Genomic DNA, 8,591 nt, shown 5'->3' with positions numbered 1-8,591 from the left:
GGTTTGCCCAGAAGCCCACCCCAAGGACAGGAAGGCAGTGGGGTCAGGGACAGGCCCAGCACAGCCCACCCCTAGGAGTGGGGGAGCGCACTCCCCTACCTGTTCTGGGGGGCATTAGGCATAGCTGGGAATGTTGTCCCACCTTGTGGTCTCACTGGGCTTCTGCACCCTCAGCTTGTAACATCTGGATATTGGGTGGAGTGGAGAGACCAGGAGGTGGGGATGAGCCAAGATACCTACTAGCTACTCAAACTCCACCCACGGCGGGGGTGGGGCTGGGGGGGGGAGTGGGTCTGAGGAGCAAGTACACCACCAGGGCCCCCAGCTCCAATGTCACTGCAGCATCTTCTCAGAGCAGGATGAGATTAAGGTGTGGGAGCTGATGAAATGCGATGGCATTCCTATAAAACATCACACCAAATACATACATTTCATGGGTTCAACCAACACATGAGGCAGTGATGAAGCAAGATGGTCAACATGTTGACCACAGTGCTCCCCATCAGAACAGCATGGGAATGTCCAGGGAGAGTGGTAGTATCAATGGTGTCCTGATCCTCAAGGGGAGCAGTGGATTCATGAGTTTCCCATGCTTCATATGTTGTATATCCCAGTAAGTCCTTGATGGCTCAGCAGGTGAAGAATGTGCCTGCAGTGTTGAAGACAGGAAGATGCCCTGGAGGAGGAAAACGGCAGCCCGATCCAGTGTTGCCTGGAGAATCCCATAGACAGGGGAGCTTGGAGGGCTACAGTCCAAAGGGTCACATAGTTGGACACAAATGAGCAACTAAGCACAATGTACATACCAAATACACATCTTAAAAAAAAAAAAAAAAGCCAACTAGGCCTAACAACAGTTCACCCGTCAGCAGCAGAATACATTTTTAAGTGCATGTGGAACATTCTCCAGGAGAGACCACGTGTTAGACTGTAAAACAAGTCTCAATAAAAAAAGGTTGAAACATACAAAGAATGTAGTCTGACCACAGTGAAATGTAGGTAACAGAACAGAAGACTGTTGTCTGCTGGAAAACCCAAATATGTGGAAATGCACACTTCAAAACCTGGAGGATCAAAGGAGAAACCACAAATGAATTACAGTATAAAACACTACACAAATTGTTTTTTGTAAGCAAAAAAATTTTTTTTATTTTATTTTTGGCTGTGCTGGGTCCTTGTTGCTGCACAGGCTTTTCTCTAGTTGCGGCGAGTGGGGTCTAATCTTTGTTGCAGTGTGCAGGCTTTTTACTGTGGCTTCTCATTTTGTGGAGCACGAGCTCCAGGATGCTTGGACTTCAGTATCTGTGGTGTACGGGTTCAATGGTTATGGTTCCTGGGCTCGAACATGGGCTCAATAGTTGTGGCTCATGGGCTTCATTGCTCTGTGGTATGTGGGATCTAACCCGTCGTCTCCTGCATTGGCAGATGATTTTTTACCACTGAGCCACCAGGGTAGCCCTACACGCCAAAATTTAATATACAATTAAGCAGGAGAAGGGGATGACAGAGGATGAGATGGCTGGATGGCATCACCGACTCAATGGACATAAGTCTGAGTGAACTCCAGGAGTTGGTGATGGACAGACAGGGAGGCCTGGTGTGCTGCGATTCATGGGGTCACAAAGAGTTGGACACGACTGAGCGACTAAACTGAAAGCAGTTTAAGTAGAGAAATTTATAGCTGTAAATGTCTACAGATGAGAGGACTCAGTCAATCTAACTACAACCAAAGGCAGTAGAAAAAGCTAAATCCAGAGCTCATGGAAGGAAATAGAAGAGCGAATAGGAAAACAATAGAGAACCATTGTCAGCAAAGTTGTTTCTTTGAAAAGCAACAGAAGGAACAAACCTTCAGCTAGACTGACTAAAGGAAAAGAAACAAATGACCAAAATATGAAATGAAATTCAGAGAAATTACTAACAAGCTCACCTTAGGAGAATCAGTCAGTTGTTCAGTTGTGTCCGACTCTTTGTGACCCCATGGACTGTAGCACTCCAGTCCTCCCTGTCCATCACCTGCTCTGAAGCCTATTCAAACTCATGCCCACTGAGTCGGTGATGCCATCCAGCCATCTCATCCTCTGTCATCCCCTTTTCCTCCCACCTTCAATCTTTCCCAGCATCAGGGCTTTTTCAAATGAGTCTGTTCTTTGCATCAGGTGGCCAAAGTATTGGAGTTTCAGCTTCAACATCAGTCCTTCCAATGACTATTCAGGACTGATTTCCTTTAGGATGGACTGGTTAGATCTCCTTGCAGTCCAAGGGGCTCTCAAGAGTCTTCTCCAACACCACAGTTCGAAAGCATCAGTTCTTCAGCGCTCAGCTTTGTTTATAGTCCAACTCTCACATCCATACATGACCACTGGAAAAACCATAGCCTTGACTAGACAGACCTTTTTCGGGAAAGTAACATCTCTGCTTTTTAATATGCTGTCTAGGTTGGTCATAGCTTTTCTTCCAAGGAGTAAGTGTCTTAATTTCATGGCTGTGGTCAACATTTGCAGTGATTTGGGGGCCCCCAGAAATAAAATCAGCCACTGTTTCCACTGTTTCCCCATCTACTTGCCATGAAGTGATGGGGCCAGATGCCATGATCTTTGTTTTCTGAATGTTGAGCTTTAAGCCAACTTTTTCACTCTCCTCTTTTACTTTCATCAAGAAGCTCTTTAGTTCTCTTTCTGCCGTGAGGGTGGTGTCATCTGCATATCTGAAGTTATTGATATTTCTTCTGGCAATTTTGGTTGTGCTTCAGCCAGCCCAGCATTTCTCGTGATGTACTCTGCATAAAAGTTAAATAAGCAGGGTGACAATATACAGCCTTGACGTACTCCTTTTCCTATTTGGAACCAGTCTGTTCCATGTCCAGTTCTAACTGTTGCTTCCTGACCTGCATACAGATTTCTCAAGGGGCAGGTCAAGTGGTCTGTTATTCCCATCTCTTTCAGAATTTTCAAGTTTATTGTGATCCACACAGTCAAAAGCTCTGACATAGTCAATAAAGCAGAAATAGATGTTTTTCTGGAACTCTCTTGCTTTTTCGATGATCCAGTGGATGTTGGCAATTTGATCCCTGGTTCCTCTGCCTTTTCTAAAACTAGCTTCAACATCTGGAAGTTCATGGTTCATGTACTGTTGAAGCCTGGCTTGGAGAATTTTGAGCATTCCTTTACTAGCATGTGAGATGAGTGCAATTGTGCAGTAGTTTGGACATTTTTTGGCATTGTCTTTCTTTAGGATTGGGATTAAAACTGACTTTTTGCAGTCCTGTGGCCACTGCTGAGTTTTCCAAATTTGCTGGCATATTGAGTGCTTTCACAGCATCATCTTTTAGGATTTGAAATAACTCAACTGGAATTCCATCACCTCCACTAGCTTTGTTCATAGCGATGCTTCCTAGGCCCACTTGACTTCACATTCCAGGATGTCTGGCTCTAGGTGAGTGATCACACCATCGTGATTATCTCGGCCATGAAGATCTCTTATCCTTAGGAGGGTAAGAGAATATTATAAATAGTCGTGCACCACCAGATTATATAACTTAGGTGAAATGGTCTAATTCCTAGAAGCACAAATAACCAAAACTGGCCCAACAAGAAACAAAATATGAGCAGACTTACCAGTACAGAGATTGAAACTATAATTAAACCTCCTCCAATACAGAAAAGTTGTGGGGGCACATGGCTTGAAGGGTGAATCCTACCACATAAAGGATTACACCAACTTTCCTCCCACTTCTGTAAACATTGACAAGGAGGGAATACTTACTGAGTGTTTCTTAGAGGCGGCTCCCTACGTTGACAGCCTTGTCTCCCTCTAGGTTTGGCGGTCTGTGTCCTCTCCCTGGAGCTTCCAAAGAGGTGCTAGTGTAAAGAACCTGCCTGCTGAAGCAGGAGGCAAGAGATGAGAGTTCAATCCCTAGGTCAGGAAGATCCCCTGGCAGAAGGCATGGCAATCCACTGCGGTTTTCTTGCTGAATCCAACACAGAGGAGCCTGGTAGGCTACAGTCCATAGTATCAAACAGAGTTGAACACCACTGAAGTGACTTAGCACGCACAGCACGCACACATGTCCTCTCCTTGCAGTGAGGGGCCGCCACGCCACCTCGTTCCTCTTAGCTCCACTCACTGCAGCCCCAGCCTCACTGCCTTTCCAAGCTTGGGTGGCCGTTGAGAGTGTCCTTACCTGCCACAGGCTCGACTGGAGAAGGCAGGGACGGTAGGGCAATGGTCGGAGGGAGAAGTCTAGACAGCATTAAGGAAGTGTTTCATCGGCCCAGGGACTGTTGAAGATTTTTTCTTTTTTTTACTGTTTACTTTTTGTGTTGGAAGTCATTGGCCTGATCCATTTGTTTAACTTGACATACAGAAGTGAGTTCTCTAAGGTCATGCACCTGAGGATCCACTGTTGCAGTGAAGACAGAATTTTCTACCACTTCCCCCACCCCCTCAGCTATCGCTGATCTGGCCTCTTTCACCAGAGATTAATTCAGCCTGGACTTGAGCCCGATATAAGTGAATCATCCCTTGGTTAGCTGCCCCTTCCTTAAACTTCATGTTTTTATTTCCATGTAAGTTGCTCCTGTTTCTTCATTCTTAGCTATGACTAGCAGTGATTGACACTGCTCCCCCAGTGAGACACCCAGCTCTTTCTGGCCAGGGCGCTCCTCTATTAAAACCTTCTCCATGGGGTGTTAGCCACCACCCAGTTGCAGGTGACTGTGACCCACTCAGAACCAGCTTGCAAAAGAAGGGTTCAAAACTACCATCCTGAAAGGGCCACCAAGGACCTTGGGGCGAGACAGGCTGGGATCCTGGGCCCTTTGCTGCAATGCTGATACCTGGACAAACGTCTCTTTGAGCAACAAAATACAAAGAAACTATATGGGACTAAAAACAACTGGGTGCATGTGCTGCTGGAGCAAATTATGGACAAAAAGATACAAAGAGCCCCAAAATCCAACTGCCATTTTTAAAGAGCTGGGAGGAAAAAGTGGGTGTTGGGAGCGAAAGCAGGGTACTGCATATGCCCCTGCAATTAACACCATCCAAAGGATAGGCAAACCACCTAAGCCACCCCTCCAGCTCAACCCCTGAACATGCCCCTACCCTCCCTCCGTATAAGGAACCAACTCACCCCTCCAAACGTTTCATCTCAACATACTCCAACATGTACCTTGAAAAAAAAAAACGTTTTCTTCTACCATTATCACACCTAAGAAAATGAACAGTAATTCCACAGCCTCACCTATTACATTCAAAGGTCCCATTTGTCTTAAAATGTAGCCCCCAGTTTTTTGGTTACACTGGGTCTTTGTTGTGGCTCACACAACAAAGACACATGTACCCCAATGTTCAATGCAGCACTATTTACAATAGCTAGAACATGAAAGCAACCTAAATGTCCTCAACAGATGAACGAATAAAGAAGCTGTGGTACATATATACGATGGAATACTACTCAGCCATAGAAAGGAACGCATTTGAATCTGTTCCAATGAGGTGGACAAAACTAGAGCCTATTATACAGAGTGAAGTAAGTCAGAAAGAGAAATGTAAATATCATATACTGACACATATATATGGAATCTGAAGAGATGGCACTGATGAATTTATTTTCAGGGCAGCAATGGAAAAACAGACATAGAGTACAGACCTATGGACATGGTGGGAGGAGAGGAGGGAGAAGAGATGTATAGAGAGACCGTTTGTAAAATAGATAGCCAACGGGAATTTGCTGTGTGACTCAGGGAACTCAAACAGGGGCTCTGCAACAGGCTAAAGGGTTGGATGGAGAGGGAGGTCCGGGAGAGAAGGGACATGGGTGTCCCCTATCTATGGCTGATTCTTGTTAATGTATGACAGAAAACCGCAAAATTCTGTAAAACAATTATCCTTCAGTTTAAAAATTTAAAAGAGACCCCCCAAAAAATGCACCCCCCTTTCTCTGGTTGCACTGGGTCTTTGTTGTGGCTTACAGGATTTCCCTAGTTGCAGTGCATAGGGGCTTCTTTCGTTATGGAGCACAGGCTGTAGAGCGCACAGGCTCAGCAGTTGCGTTGTGCAGGCTCTCTAGTTGAGGCATGTGGGCTTAGTCGCACTGTGGTGTGTGGGGTCTTAGTTCCCCAACCAGGGATCGAACCTGCATCCCCTGCACTGGAAGGCAGTTTCTCAACCACTGGACCACCAGGGAAGTCCCCTGAAAGCATTTTATCACTTTCTTTTTCAATCTGGGATCCAATCAAGGTTTACTTTTGCAACTGATTACTGTATCTCTTTAGTCTCATTTTAATCTAGACCAGTCTTTGGCCTTTTGTCCCCTTACATTGATTTTTTTTAACAGTTCAGACAAGTCACATTATAGAATGTCCCATATTCACCTGGCTGTTCCCTCCTGCCATTGCTCAGTTTTCTCCTTTATCTCCTGCGTGTCCTGTCATCTACCAGGGAAGTCTAGAGCTTGATTAAACAATTTTGGGCAGAGGAGATCATAATTTTTATCTGTTCTTCCCCCACAAGACTGTGAACTCCGTGAGGGCAGGGACCAGATCTCTCCTGTGTCCCAATTTATTCCGACACCCAGAACATTTGTCAAAGAGATTAAGGCCAGGAACGAATAGGGTGGAGGCAAAGCTGCCTTTGGTGGGTGCTGTGGCCTGGCCCACGCTCCCCAAGGGCTGTTACATCTGCCCATTGCTAAGCATCTCACAAGCACACTGAGCTCTTGTTGGTATCTTCTCCATTTAGGTGTCCAGGGGGCATTTGCAGGTTTGATTGAGGAAGAGTTCTGCCCTCTGCTTTGATGCTTGGTGGCAGAGCAAGACCTAGACACGGTAACCTTGCCCTCCTCTGGAGAAGCAGCTTCCTTCCTGGCTCCCCTGAAGCTCCTTATGACCCCTTCAGGTGCTGAGACCCTGGCTGGCTTCAAGGGGCTGTCTCCTCTGTCCTGCTCTTCTCTCCTGCTGCTGGATGTGGGCGGGGGTCAGGACTGGACCAGGAGGTGGAGGAGGGTGGAGCAAGCTCCACCAGATGGACTGGCCAGCCAACCCTGCTGACGTCAAAAGAGACCATGTGACCTGAACTGGTGTTGTTTGGTGTTTCCAGTCTGTAGCCAAAATCCCTCCTGACTGTGACGGAGTGGGACCACAGAGCCCGAGGTCTCCAGAGGCTGGGGACTGCTCTTTTTCCCACCCTATCCACAGGAGCCCATATAAGAAGAGTCTGAAGTGGATCTGCTGCCTACTCCCAACAGTGTCACTATCTGTTTGACTTTCTTGCAACACGAGCGGGAAATGCTGCTTTCGTACAGTAAATACACACTCATGATAAAAAATAAAACACCAAGGCAACAGGAACCCTCATTCACTGCTGGTGGGAATACAAAATGGTCCATCCACTTTGGAAAACAGTTTGATGGTTTCTTATAAAACTCAACACGCTCTTACTACACAATCCAGCAGTCAGACTCTTTGGTATTTATGCAAAGGAGTGGAAAACATGTCCACACAGAAACTTGCACACAGATGTGTATAGCACCTTTATTCACAAGTACCAAAATCTGGAAGCCACCAAGATGTCTTTCAATAGATGAATGGATAAATAAACTGGAACAATCAGACAATGGAATATTATTCAGCACTAAAAAATGAGCCATCTGTTGTACACCTGCAACTTTTATAAAATTGTGCATCAACTACACTTCAATAAAAAAATTTTTAAAAAGAAACAAGCAGTTGAACTACACAGAGGAAACTTAAACGCACATCACTAAGTGAAAGAGTCAACCTGAAAAGATTACATACTGTGTGATTTTCACTATATGACATTCTGGAAAAGACAAAACTATGGAGACAGTAAGAAGATCAGTGGTTGCCAGGAGTTGGGGGCTGGGAGATGAACAGGTGAAGCACAGAGGATTTTTAGGGCAATAAAAATGTTCTGTGTAATCCTTAAAAGTTCAGTTCAGTTCATTTCAGTCGCTCAGTCGTCTCCGACTCTGCGACCCCATGAACCATAGCACACCAGGCCTCCCTGTCCATCACCAACTCCCGGAGTTCATTCAAACTCATGTCCATTGTGTTGGTGATGCCATCCAACCATCTCATCCTCTGTCATCCCCTTCTCCTCCTGCCCTCAATCTTTCCCAGCATCAGGGTCCTTTCAGACGAGTCAGCTCTCTGCATCAGGTGGCCAAAGTATTGGAGTTTCAGCTTCAACATCAGTCCTTCCAACGAACACCCAGGACTAACCTCCTTTAGGATGGACTGGTTGGATCTCCTTGCAGTAAGGGACTCTCAAGAATCTTCTCCAACACCACAGTTCAAAAGCATCAATTCTTCGGTGCTTAGCTTTCTTTATAGTCCAACTCTCACATCCATACATGACTACTGGAAACACCATAGCCTTGACTAGATGGACCTTTGTTGGCAAAGTAATGTCTCTGCTTTTTAATATGCTGTCTAGGTTGGTCATAACTTTTCTTCCAAGGAGCAAGTGTCTTTTAATTTCATGGCTTCAATCACCATCCACAGTGACTTTGGAGCCCAGAAAAATAAAGTCAGCCACTGTTTCCACTGTTTCCCCATCTATTTTCC

The sequence above is a fragment of the Oryx dammah genome, unplaced genomic scaffold (assembly GCF_014754425.2).
Source record: "Oryx dammah isolate SB20612 unplaced genomic scaffold, SCBI_Odam_1.1 HiC_scaffold_18, whole genome shotgun sequence".
In the NCBI taxonomy this organism is placed as follows: Eukaryota; Metazoa; Chordata; class Mammalia; order Artiodactyla; family Bovidae; genus Oryx; species Oryx dammah.
Note: the sequence above shows the minus strand (reverse complement) of the source record.